Genomic DNA, 13,334 nt, shown 5'->3' with positions numbered 1-13,334 from the left:
AAATTAGCTAACTTCAGCTAACTCCGAGTTAATGGCATCTGTGTAAATGAAAAGAAACGGGGAGTGATATTTTGTCATCTAAGGACCCATTTCCCTGATTCGCCTTGCAAGTTCAAAATTCCATTGATGTCTTCTCTTCTTATTTTGAGTGTCTACTAAAGTTTAGATTAACAGTTGGATTTCTCGAACAAAAATATCTTTCTTTTTTTTAAAAAAAAAACTTGCATTCTACTCAAACATAAAATCAGAGTCTCAAAATTGCTCCTGTTTCAAAAGGACTATCATTACTGGTAAAAAAAAAATAAAAAAAAAATCTTTAATTCATCTTTGTTCGTTCCTGCCTTTTATTGTTCCACAATGGTTTGATAAAGAGTTATGTAATCGGTAATTATTTTTTAAATCTGTCAATAAAACGTGTATCGATGGTGTTGAATTTATATATTAGTAGGCACTCAAAATAAGGAGAGAAGAGTTTCATGAATTTTGAACTTGCAAGGAGAAAAGGAGAGGACTGTACAAAAACACTCAAAATGTGAAAATTCCAATCTGTTTCAAAGGTCCTCCTCTAAGCCCTTTATATTTATTAAATCTCTTAGGATATAATAAGCAGATCCGCCCCAAAGAGTGTGGAAATTAAAGAACAGCAACATTATTGGCCAATAGTGACAATAATGTAAACAGTGACTAATAGTCAAAATAACTAAAAAAAACATGGAATCCTGTCCAATGTCATTTGGATATGTCCAGTAGAAAAACAGAACTCTATTCTTTACTGTAAGCAAGCAGAATAAACATAGTAGTTGATTTTGAGTAGAAAAAAAGAAGAAGAAGAAAGAAAACGAAATTTTAACCCAGAAAAGTGTTTAATTTTTTTTGTTATAAAGATACAGGTGTATTGAACTGAAATGAATCGTATTTTTCCATTTGAAGTAGTTGGGATTTTTATCGAATAGCCTCAATATGAGAAGTAATGCTACATTTGCAGTAACAACATATGTTTATCAAAATATATGGTGATTTATAACAAAAACATAACTATACAGTAGCCTAGCAAACAGAACTGTACCATATTGTATTAAATATATAATATATTAAGTGGCTTTTCTGGGGTTAGCAGCCCTGAGCAATACCCCACGTATCAAAAATCGTATTCTAGAATCTATTCAAGTTATATAATGAGATGGATGTTGTATAATGTGTTTGCATTAGTTGCTAGGTCAGATGGGGTTTCCTTCTTGATTATGTTACGGTTGTACGGTCCGGTATGCGAGGGCCTGCATCTCAAAAATTTCACGGTTTTAGACACAAAAAACGGGTACGTCACAAGCTGCAACATCAGTGGCCCAAAGGGAAACGCCTGTTGCGTGCCGTCTGCAAATTTGCTCGTAAAAACACACCATCCAGGGCACCGGAGCTGTTTTTTGTGACTTTGTTTGATACTGTGTGAAATTTCCCAGCTCGCCGACTTGGATGCAGATGAGAGAGTGGTGAGACGTGCGGTGCACATTGATCTTCAACCTTCTGCACTGGAAAACCGCGTCTGATACATAGAGCTGCCAAGTGGACTGGCACAGGTCCACATGGAGCAGCCGGGCATGACCAAGTTACTGTAAATTCTAAGGAGGTTCTACTTAGCTGCCTCAAAAAAGATAAACAAGGCAGGCAGGTGTTTCGCTTTGGTTCTTTTAGCACCCTTAATGCTTTGCTAGGGAGAAAGTCTATGGATTATTCATCAGATACACCTGATTTGATTATAGTAAATCCAGGGACACTTCATGAAAGGGGTCGTGTTTCAGGAGTATGGTTGTCATGTAACCAATTGGATTTGGTTTTGCGGTCTATTTCGGGACTGTATTTGTTTTGATTTGTTGGCAGCCCAACAGAGAGTTCATGAGAGAGATTTTATCGGTGCCACTGGGAATGCTCTACTTGGGACAAATGTTCAAATGGGTTGGCTCATACCCACCACATAAATAGAGTAAACAAATCGGGCCTGTGTGGCATTTGTGATGTACTGGAGATAGGACATGTAATCTATGCTTCATCTTGTCACCATGCCACCAATGTTGTCGTTTTCAACAGCAAAGCAGGTGATTGCTTTTAGACTTTGCATCATCAATCCAGTCTAGTGGCCATAACAAAAATAAACAAATTCTTAAGAATTTTTTTCGTCACCTTGAATATGTGAGGAGAAGCTGACCCCCTGATATCATTATTTTGTTTTGTACTTGGTGAATTCGGCTTAGATGAGAGTATATACGGTAGGTAGAATATCCACGTGAGTAGAAACTCAGTTCTTTAGACGGAACGTATGTGACAACGTCAGTAAAGCAAGAGGGCATGACAAACAGAGGACACTATAATTAACGTCTGCACCATAAGGTGTCATAGTAACGACATAGAGTTACATAATTTTATTAATAACGTATTACAGTACTCGTTACTGAAAAAAGTAGTTGCGTTCCAGGAACTCTTTCCTTTGTAACGTGTCAGTCCCAGCACTGGTGGTAGTATATATTTTTCACTACACACAATTTCATTCGATGTACGTAGAGCAGTGGTGGGCAAACTTTTTGAGTCGTGGGCTGCAATGAGTTAAAAAAAAATTGATGGAGAGGCCAGACCAAAAGGAAATTTCATTTTATATTTGTTTATCAATACATGATTTGTTCAATTTGGTTAGGAAATACACAGTATTAAAGGGAAATCATATATTAAGTCCCTGTTTTCAAGCATTAAATTTGATAATAAGCTGTGAAAATTGATAAATAAAACAAGTAAATGATATAAAAGTAAATTAAATGTTGACTTTTAGCGCAGTACCCATTAATTCCTCATGAAAAAAATATTTTTATGGGAGTGGGGCATACACTAAAGGACATATATACATATATATATATATATATATATATACAGGGAGTGCAGAATTATTAGGCAAATGAGTATTTTGACCACATCATCCTCTTCATGCATGTTGTCTTACTCCAAGCTGTATAGGCTCGAAAGCCTACTACCAATTAAGCATATCAGGTGATGTGCATCTCTGTAATGAGAAGGGGTGTGGTCTAATGACATCAACACCCTATATCAGGTGTGCATAATTATTAGGCAACTTCCTTTCCTTTGGCAAAATGGGTCAGAAGAGGGACTTGACAGGCTCTGAAAAGTCAAAATTAGTGAGATATCTTGCAGAGGGATGCAGCACTCTTAAAATTGCCAAGCTTCTGAAGCGTGATCATCGAACAATCAAGCGTTACATTCAAAATAGTCAACAGGGTCGCAAGAAGCGTGTAGAAAAACCAAGGCGCAAAATAACTGCCCGTGAACTGAGAAAAGTCAAGCGTACAGCTGCCAAGATGCCACTTGCCACCAGTTTTGCCATATTTCAGAGCTGCAACATCACTGGAGTGCCCAAAAGCACAAGGTGTGCAATACTCAGAGACATGGCCAAGGTAAGAAAGGCTGAAAAACGACCACCACTGAACAAGACACACAAGCTGAAACGTCAAGACTGGGCCAAGAAAAATCTCAAGACGGATTTTTCTAAGGTTTTATGGACTGATGAAATGAGAGTGAGTCTTGATGGGCCAGTTGGATGGGCCCGTGGCTGGATCGGTAAAGGGCAGAGAGCTCCAGTCCGCCTCAGACGCCAGCAAGGTGGAGGTGGGGTACTGGTATGGGCTGGTATCATCAAAGATGAGCTTGTGGGGCCTTTTCGGGTTGAGGATGGACTCAAGCTCAACTCCCAGTCCTACTGCCAGTTTCTGGAAGACACCTTCTTCAAGCAGTGGTACAGGAAGAAGTCCGCATCCTTCAAGAAAAACATGATTTTCATGCAGGACAACGCTCCATCACACGCATCCAAGTACTCCACAGCGTGGCTGGCAAGAAAGGGTCTAAAAGAAGAAAAACTAATGACATGGCCTCCTTGTTCACCTGATCTGAACCCCATAGAGAACCTGTGGTCCCTCATCAAATGTGAGATTTACAAGGAGGGAAAACAGTACACCTCTCTGAACAGTGTCTGGGAGGCTGTGGTTGCTGCTGCACGCAATGTTGATCGTGAACAGATCAAAGCACTGACAGAATCCATGGATGGCAGGCTTTTGAGTGTCCTTGCAAAGAAAGGTGGCTATATTGGTCACTGATTTGTTTTTGTTTTGTTTTTGAATGTCAGAAATGTATATTTGTGAATGTTGAGCTGTTATATTGGTTTCCCTGATGAAAATAAATAATTGAAATGGGTATACATTTGTTTTTTGTTAAGTTGCCTAATAATTATGCACAGTAATAGTCACCTGCACACACAGATATCCTCCTAAAATAGCTAAAACTAAAAAAGCCCCACTCCAACTTCCAAAATATTCAGCTTTGATATTAATGAGACTTTTGGGTTCATTAAGAACATGGTTGTTGTTCAATAATAATAAAATATATATATATATATATATATATATATATATATATATATATATATATATATATATATATATATATATATATATATAAAGCCTGACAGGCCGCATTTGACCAGCGGGCGGTTGTTTGACCACCCATGATGTAGAGCGACTTAAAAGAGACATGAAACAATAGTTTCTTGAACGGAGTTGTATCCTTTTAATAATGAATTGAAGTAAATTCTGCTAAATCAGTCCCATTGTTAAACTTTGTCCAATATTGAAAACTTGATCAAATAATCTTTTGTGGAACGATTCACACTGCTAGCAAGCGCAGGTTTTGTTCATGCCGTAAAATTGAAATGGCCTATGATCAAAACAATCATATTTGATGTCCCACACATTAATTAGGCTGGACTGTTGGTCGGATTAAGCTCCACAAACTTTGCTTAGCAACAAGTGACAAGCAAAATGTCCCCAGTATAAAAATTTTAAATTTTGTATTATGATTAGGATAGTAGTAACCTTATGGTTGTATTAAATTCAACATTATTTATTATTGTGGTCACCCTTACTGACTTTACTCCTGGAGCTTGCGTCATAAAAAAATTAGTGCATGCAGTTTTTAGTCCTCCACTATCTACAATTTGCACGGGCAGTTATCTTTTGATTGACTGTGAATGCCAAGTTTTCCATGTCCAATTTATAGCTGTAGCAGAGTCAACATGTGTTTTATGAATGTAATTAATGTTTTCCCCCTTAAAACTATCAGAGAGGAAGAGCCTGTTGGGATTAACGCATTGTCCTTTTGTGTTTTGATGGAAATATGAGGCCAATACTGATAAGACCTCACTGTCTGATTCACCTGTGATGTCATTGCCCTTTATCCTGAATGGGAAAGTGGACACAACATCCCATTCACCAAATAAAAAGGAAATAATTGTCGTTTTGGGACCCTCTGGCTGTGCTACTGTACAGCCACTGAAAAAAGAAAATTTTATTGGGTCACTTTTATCAAAGTATTGGTCGGTGAAGAAGTTACTGTATCTTGTTAAAACATGCAGTCAAAAATGTGAACGTGAAGAAGGATGTAAACACGGCTGATGTCTTCATTTCCCCAGAGTAAAGCACAGCACTTACGGGTTGAAGCATATTGTTCAAACAGCAGCATTGTTCGTCCAAGGTCAGTAAATTATAAGACCTGCCACAGAGCTTGGGTGCGGCATATCGTGATGATTGAGCGTATATTAAAAATAGCAAACTTGGGAAACATGTTTTGAGGAAAGACTCTCAAAATTCCTGTAGGATGAGGCACTAAACGAGTGTCCCTTTCTTCTAGGGATCAGATTATACATCCTGGAAAGGGAATGTGGGAATTTTCAGGGCAGTGGGTTTAGGTCAAGGGCTGAATGGGGGAAACAGAAGCAGGAAAAGGGCTGGCCCCCACTTTTACAGTCTTCACAGGCCAAGACAGAAGATGATCATGTTGAAGGCGAAAGTCTGCTTCAGTATGTTTAATTGATGGCATGCATTCTTTTTACATGAAAACATCTGAAAATACAAGGGTATAAGGGGAAGAAATCCAAATAAGTGATGCAAATTATATATATATATATATATATATATATATATATATATATATATATATATATATATATATATATATCATGTAACTTTTTGACCTTTTTTTATAATAATTTAAATGTCTGGTCCAGCTCAGAAGAAGGGACAAACTGTTGGAAGAAAAGAATGGATGGAATGAAGGAAAGTGAATGAAGGAGGGAGGAAAGGAACAAACAAACACAGGAATTTTAATGAAGGAGGGAAACAAGAAAGGAATGAAACAAGGAAAGTGAATGAATGAAGGAACGAAGGAAAGTGAATAAAATAAAGAAGGTTGCAAGAAAGCAAGAAAGGAGTGAATGAATGAAGGAAGGAAAGAGAAAGAAATACAAATAGGAAGGAAGATTAAGGGCATAAAGGCAGGCAGGCGGGTGTTTTTTAGGAAAGGAAGGAAAGAATGGAGGCAATAAAACATAGAAGGATGAATTTAAACAGAATAAAAAGATAAATGATGGAGACAGAAATAAGAAAACAAAGAAGCCACGATGGAAGTCATGAAAGAAACTGATACATAGAAAAGAATGGAAGAAATTAAGGAAGAAATGTAGTATAGAAGAAAGAAAAATAAACATAATAGAAGGGGAAAAGGGAGAGATGAAGGAAGGGAGGAATGATTAAGAAACAAATGAAAAACAATTATTAAAAAAGAACTGGTAAAAAGTTTTAAAAGAAATGAAAGGTTAGTTTATGAAAAAAATAAATACAACAGGTTTGAGGACAAACGATAAAAAAATAAAATAATGACCTCATCTTCAATATTTTGTTTGGAATTATATTTGCAAGAAATGCTTTTGACAATCTTATTTCGCTCACAATAGCCGTGCATGAATATAATCGATCCTCTTTGGTCAAGCATTTGTGTTAATTCTGACACAAATCGATTACGGTACTTTTTCACCTAAACTATTGATGGCCTTTTTATCTTGACTGCCGTCATCACACGTGCTAGATTTTAGCAGTGATTGGGTTCCTTTTCTTCACGTAAACTTGTGCGTGTGTTTGGCTATTCCCCCATCCGGCACGTTTGATGAATTCATGGGTTGCGTGTTTACTTCAAGGCCCCGAGCAGTGGCCAAAGGAAGGAAGGAGAGGAAAAGAAGTCATTCTTTCCAATGCATGGAGGACCGTCCTTTCTGGGAGTTGTCTCCCCAATCATGAGAGGCTCCTATTGTGCCCGCTCCCGCCACTGCAGGCATATGACGAATGTTGGGGGGGATTGATTCCGTTCAATGCAGTTCGGCAGGCAGAGTGGGAGAAGAATTAGAATGTCTGCAAAACGCTGTCCCGGCAACCAGAAATACAACAAAGGGGCACTTTGATAACCACACAGGACATGATGTGAACATAGCTTCACTATGGTGATTTCTTAAAGTGGGCGCGGTTAGTCTTCTTATGTGGAGAAAAAGATGACGTGATTCCATTTAGACCATATAGAGGATTTAACTCTTGGCCAAACACTCGACTTCCAACACAAGGGTGCTCCCTAAGGACAGCTTAGGTGCCCGCAGACCAGTTCTGAAAATAGCTCACCTGTGCTAGGTCATTGTAATTTTAAGGGTTTTAAGTCAAGTCATGTTTATTTATATAGCCCTTCAGTCCTGACATCACATGTGATGAAAACCATGGAGCGGTTGCTGCTGCACCACCTGAGGCTACAGGTCCGTCACGCCATCGACCCACTGCAATTTGCTTACCAGGAGAAGGTGGGAGTGGAGGATGCTATAGTATACATGTTACACCGATCCCTCTCTCACCTGGATAGGGCTAAGGGCGCTGTGAGGATTACATTTTTGGACTTCTCCAGTGCCTTAAATACCATACAGCCTCTGCTACTGAGTAGGAAACTGACAGAGATGGGAGTTAGCTCACACCTTGTAGAATGGATTACTGACTACCTGACAGGCAGACCCCAGTATGTGAAACAGGGGGGCTGTACATCGGACACTGTGGTTAGCAGCACAGGATCTCCGCAGGGGACCGTGCTCTCTCCGTTCCTATTCACTCTATATACATCGGACTTTAAGTACAACTCTGAGTCCTGACATGTGCAAAAGTTTGCCGACGACACTGCGATCGTGGGATGTATCAGAAATGGGCAGAAGGAGGAGTACAGGAAATTGATTCAGGACTTTGTCCGATGGAGCGACGCAAACCACTTGCACCTGAACACCACACAGACCAGGGAGATGGTGGTGGACTTCAGGAGAACCAGAACTCACCTGGTTCCTGTAACCATCAAAGGAGAATGTGTAGAATTTGTCCAGACCTACAAATACCTGGGTGTGCAGCTGGACAACAAACTGGACTGGACTGCCAACACAAAAGCTCTATGTAGGAAAGGGCAAAGCCGACTTTACTTCCTCAGAAGGCTGGCCTCCTTCAAAATCTGCAAAAAGCTCCTGAAAATATTCTATGAGACAGTTGTGGCAAGCGCCCTCTTCTATGCGACAGCGTGTTGGGGAGGCAGCGTCAAGAAGAAGGATGCCTCTCGTCTCAATAAACTGGCTAGGAAAGCGAGCTCTGTTGTGGGCAAAGAGCTGGACAGCCTAACAACAGTAGCTGAGAGACGGGCACTGGAAAAGCTGCGGTCAATCATTGACAATCCATCGCATCCACTACACAGCATTATCTCCAGACAGAAGAGCAGTTTCAGCGACAGACTGCTGTCACTGTCTTGTACTACGGACAGACTGAAGAGATCTTTTCTTCCTCATGCCATGAGGCTCTTTAACTCTACCCGGCAGAGTAAAAGCCCACAGTAAACCACACCACCTACATTGCATATTACCGAATCTTATTGCAATATGTATTCTGTGTAGCACTATTTAGTTATTCTATATAACACGCTACAGTGAGCATTTGCACGTCACACTGGGTATTTGTATATTGTATTCTTTTTGCTTTATTATTGTATTGTTCTCAGCGAAGGGATGCTGCTGGAAATGTGAATTTCTCTATCTATCTATCTATCTATCTATCTATCTATCTATCTATCTATCTATCTATCTATCTATCTATCTATCTTATCACAAGGAATCTCAAAGGGCTGCACAGACCACAGATTTTTGCAGTTTTTTGATCCAATCCGAATGTTATGATTGACATTTCAGGCCCTTAGGCCCAAAATACAGATCTGTTTGGGCTCCGGCTTCGGCTTAAGATTTTACCTTTTAGGCTAAAAGTGACAGACAAAACCTTGTCCACTTGTGATAGGCTTGCTCGCTTCTGAGTTGTCTGACTTTTTGCTATTAAATCAACACAACCGTATTATTTCTTTGGGCAGCTCTAACAACTGTTAGCGCGATCGCGTTGAGGGTTGACCGCCTACTAGCCAATCATAATCCATGAAACCAGTAACGTTTATCAAGGCTCTCTAAAGGGCTCTCAGACGCCAACTCAAATCTGATTGGCTAAACCAAGATGGATGTTACGAGAGATGGCCTTCTTACCTTTTTTGTGAAACCTTCTGGGTAGATACCTGAGCCTGTCAATAAGTAATGGCTGAAATGTGATTGGTTAAATGCTTGATTATCCATCCACCCATTATCTGCACCACTTGTCCTCAGTAGGGTTTTTACTTTACTTCCTATGTTTAACCTGGTAATAAGGACTTTATAATTGTTATTTTAGAAATGCATATCAAATTGGGTACCCTTTGAGCTAATTAGTAAAAAAAAGTAGGTTCAAGTTTAAAAAAAGGTTGTCAAAATAAACATCAATCAGATGTGTAAGTGTAATTGGGGGTCTGCTTGAAGAAGTTTATTATTTTCTATTCATCTCATGTAGTGTAATCGCTCACTACTATGAGAAACATTCTGCAGTCCAATATCCCGGATCGCATAATGTTACAAGCGGGGGCCAGCATATTGGATTTATTTGGGCCTGTTGGCTCTTTTTTGCTGTTATTTCCGCCTAAAATAAACTGAAGGCACTTTTCCCGGGAGGTGTGCCATTCTGACCCTGCTAAATGGAAATGCACGGTTGTGGCCATGGTTCATTATCTATCCTTTGTTGAGAGTAGGGGCCAGCCATGCGCGTTTTATTTTCAAGTTTGGGCAGCTAAAGTGTGACATTGTGGCTCACCTAAAATAAACTGCACTAATTTGGCCACAATCCTTTATCCCCAGTTGACTACTGCTGAGCAGGGAATAAGAGAGCATATTTGTGTCATGTACGCCAGCGCTTTTATTCTGCGCTTTCCGGCTAAAATTAACTACACTAGTTTGGCCGCAATTCATTATCCCCAGTCGACTATTACTTTGAGCAGGGGCCATATAAGCGCATATCAAAGATAGGGGGAGGAACTGGCTACTTTGCGGATTTTCGCACATCGCGGGGGGTCATCGTGCCCATTAACCGCACTAAATGAGGTATTAGAGTAGTTAATTTGACAACATGAAAAATGTACTTAGACGATACAGGACAGCAAAAAACAAGTAAGAAGTCACAGCTCCAATTAGAAACATCCTGCAGATACACGTGTGATATGCTCCATTCCTCCCAAATGAGTAACATCAAGGAAAAAGTAAACAGTAGAACATTTCTCTTCCCTTTCACGTTCATTTTTTGGGTTTCTAATATACACACTCAAATGTTGGCCTTCACTCAATCAAGTCTTTTTTTAATCAGTATCTCTCTTAAATATTTAGTTATGTTTAAAGAGTAAAGACTTCTTGGAATCCCTGAGGTGGATAATCAGACAAAGGATGAGGAAGAGCACGTCACACATTTCCTGCTTTTGAAAGGGACCAGCGGCTTTGACGTTATTAACAGTGCCTCTTTTATAGAATCACGTCAATGTTGTTGTCTAAAATTCATCCTGTTCTCACTCTATATATCCACAACCCTTTTGTGGGTGGAAACAAGATTTTTTTCCCGGATTCAATAGTATCCTGGATGATGGAATGCAGGATGCTTGATCTTTGGCAAGTGTCTGATCAGCTACATATTATATGTGCAGACTGTTAAACATCAAGCCTTCAAATAATGTGCATTGCCTTAAATGCACCTCAATGACATCATCTTTCAGCAAAGACCACTGAGTCGGTGAAAAGGGAGGGTAGCAATATGAACTTGCATTAAACAAACACAGGAAGTTGAGCGGCTGTCTGGCTAATAGAGCCGAGGGAGGGTTCGCTTCCATAAAAGGAGCAAGACGATGCTCATAAGCAAAGACAAAAGTACCTTTTATAGCCGCCTCTTTTACCTCCTGTATCCTGGTGTCATTAGACGCGAAAACAAATGCCATTAGTCATGTGTTGCAAATATTTGGAACAGGATTTCCCATGATTATAACAGATCATATCACCAACACCCCAGTAAAGAAATTTTAAATCAACCTTATACAGATCAGATGGAGAGCTTGAGACAGGTTCAAGTGACAAAGAAAAAACAGTTGACACTTTTTAAAGGGACACTTTGTAATATTTTACCACTAGATGTCACTGTATTGTGTAGTGCAACTGAAAACTAGTGCAACCAAGTACATGGGGGAACACAAACTACGGAGACTCACAGTAAACGAACCGCAGAATTTTTTATTTCATTTTTTTGCTCAGTTTTTCACAAGGTTATTGTGTTTTGGGGGTACTCTTAGCGACAATATGGCCGACAAGCATGTAAGCTTCCTCTAGGTGAGCCTCAGGTTATGTAAAATAAACACAAACTTCTCACCATATGGGTATTTTTCTAAAGCACGTTTGTATGATAGTGTGTTTTTGCTAATATTTCAATATATTTTTAATGGATAAAGTTGTTCACCACTAGAAGGTGCTAAACAATACAAAGTGTCCCTTTAATCCTCATGGTGTGCAGGTACCAATTATGTACATTTTCAAGTTTTTTTTTTATTTCAATCAAAGAGAAAGTGTTGAAAAGTAAACACTTGGGGGCTCAAATTTCCCACAAGTTGTGAGAACATGAATAAGTCAGAAATGGCATTTAAATGGGATGTATATGTTTTTGTATTTGGGAGCAACTCAAATAGTATACACAAAGTGTGCTATGCACACTATTGGTACATAGAGACATCCATTATAATTCATAATATTTGACTTATCATAAACCTGGTGTAGGGCAGCACGGCGGCGCAGTGGTTAGCGCATGTGCGGCACAGTTCTGCTGTCATGAGATCGAACCTCCTGTGTGGGGTTTGCATGTTCTCCCCGTGCTTGCGTGGGTTTCCTCCGGGCACTCCGGTTTCCTCCCACATTCCAAAAATATGCATGTCAGGTTAATTGGCTGGTCCAAATTGATCCTGGGAATGATTGAGCGAATGAGGTGTCTGTCTCTGTGTGCCCTGCGACTGGCTGGCAACCAGTTCAGGGTGTCCCCTGCCCACTGCCCGAGATGGCTGGGATGGGCTCCAGCACCCCAGCGACCCTACTGAGGATAAGCGGTGCAGATAATGGATAGATGGATGGGTAAACCTGGTGTATTTCAATGTATATTCCAGGATTTTTTGTATTTTTTTCTTTGGTGCCGTCCAGTAAATTGTATGCAAAGAAAAAGAATTGAGTTGCGCCAAAGCACAAATATAATAATCATAATAATATGTATGATTTTGCCTGCAAACCACTAACTACAGCCCCCATGACGCTGGTATTGCACACCGTGGCGCATCCCGCGCACAATAATTATTTTGCAGAGACTTCTGCAAAGCATTGCAAAAAAAAATATTGTGCTTTCTACCTTGTGGTTGCAAAATAAAATGTGGTTGGCTGCTTCAAACACCTGATTGATTGCCCTGGGAAAGAGAAACATCTAAATGATTCTCATGGAATTGGTAAACAATTCAAATTAAAAAACTTGTTCGATTCTCAACTATTATTGGTCAGCTGTTTGAATCCGATTGGATCGTGACCTCTTTGGGAAAATGTATACTGTATAGGGGGCCAAATCAATCCATTGCCATTACCTACCAACACTGACTTGGGCAGCACGGAAAGGAAATACTCAGTCATTGAAACACTGCATTTGATCATGGAGGAAGAATCTGAACCGGAGGTCTTTTATTCCTCTGACACCTCGGACTGTTCCAGTGAGGATTTTTAAACTTGATGGGCTCCAGCTCCCCCGCGACCCTAATGAGGATAAGCGGTACGGCTGATGAGATGAGATGAATACACTGGGGAGCCAAGGGGGCGGCAGCCTGCAAAAGTTTGGTAACCATTCGTTTACTTTAGGCTTTAAAGTCATGCATTCAACTTGCTTTCGAAGCTACCATGTTGTAATAAAACATTATATTTTTGTTTATTTATTTGCTTAAAATGTCCAACAGATTGGGTTGGACTGTGAAAATAATACAACGACAAT

The sequence above is a fragment of the Urocampus carinirostris genome, chromosome 10 (genome assembly GCF_059441175.1).
Source record: "Urocampus carinirostris isolate Australia breed hairy pipefish chromosome 10, RoL_Ucar_1.0, whole genome shotgun sequence".
Taxonomy (NCBI): domain Eukaryota; kingdom Metazoa; phylum Chordata; class Actinopteri; order Syngnathiformes; family Syngnathidae; genus Urocampus; species Urocampus carinirostris.
Note: the sequence above shows the minus strand (reverse complement) of the source record.